The following is a 451-nucleotide window of genomic DNA, read 5'->3' on the forward strand; positions in this document are numbered from 1 at the left end:
CAATGAGGTCTGTAAGAGTCTCAGATGTTTTCAGCAAATCAATGTTCAGATCTCCACAAAGAAAGACTGATTTTCCTCCAGTGTTTACTAGAATATCATTTAGTTTGTGGAAAGCCCGATTAAAGTCAGCATGTGGTGGGATATACACAGACCGGAAGACTCTTTTTCCTAATTCAATTCCTATTACCTCACAATCTTCATCCATTAGTTCAAGGTTTTTAGGGTGGCTATATTTGTGGTTTGATTTAATCAAAAATCCCACTCCACCTCCCCGTTTCCCGTCTGTTCGTTCAATTCCTATCAAGTCGTATCCACTGAATTTCAGTTCAATCCTAGAGAATTACCACATTTCCTGCATCGCCAAAATCTCTGGTGCTTGTTCAAGAACAAGGTCTCTGATCTTTTCTTCATTGGCAATAATAGACCTCACATTTAGAGACACTAGCCATGC

Source organism: Tigriopus californicus, chromosome 5 (genome assembly GCF_007210705.1).
Source record: "Tigriopus californicus strain San Diego chromosome 5, Tcal_SD_v2.1, whole genome shotgun sequence".
In the NCBI taxonomy this organism is placed as follows: domain Eukaryota; kingdom Metazoa; phylum Arthropoda; class Copepoda; order Harpacticoida; family Harpacticidae; genus Tigriopus; species Tigriopus californicus.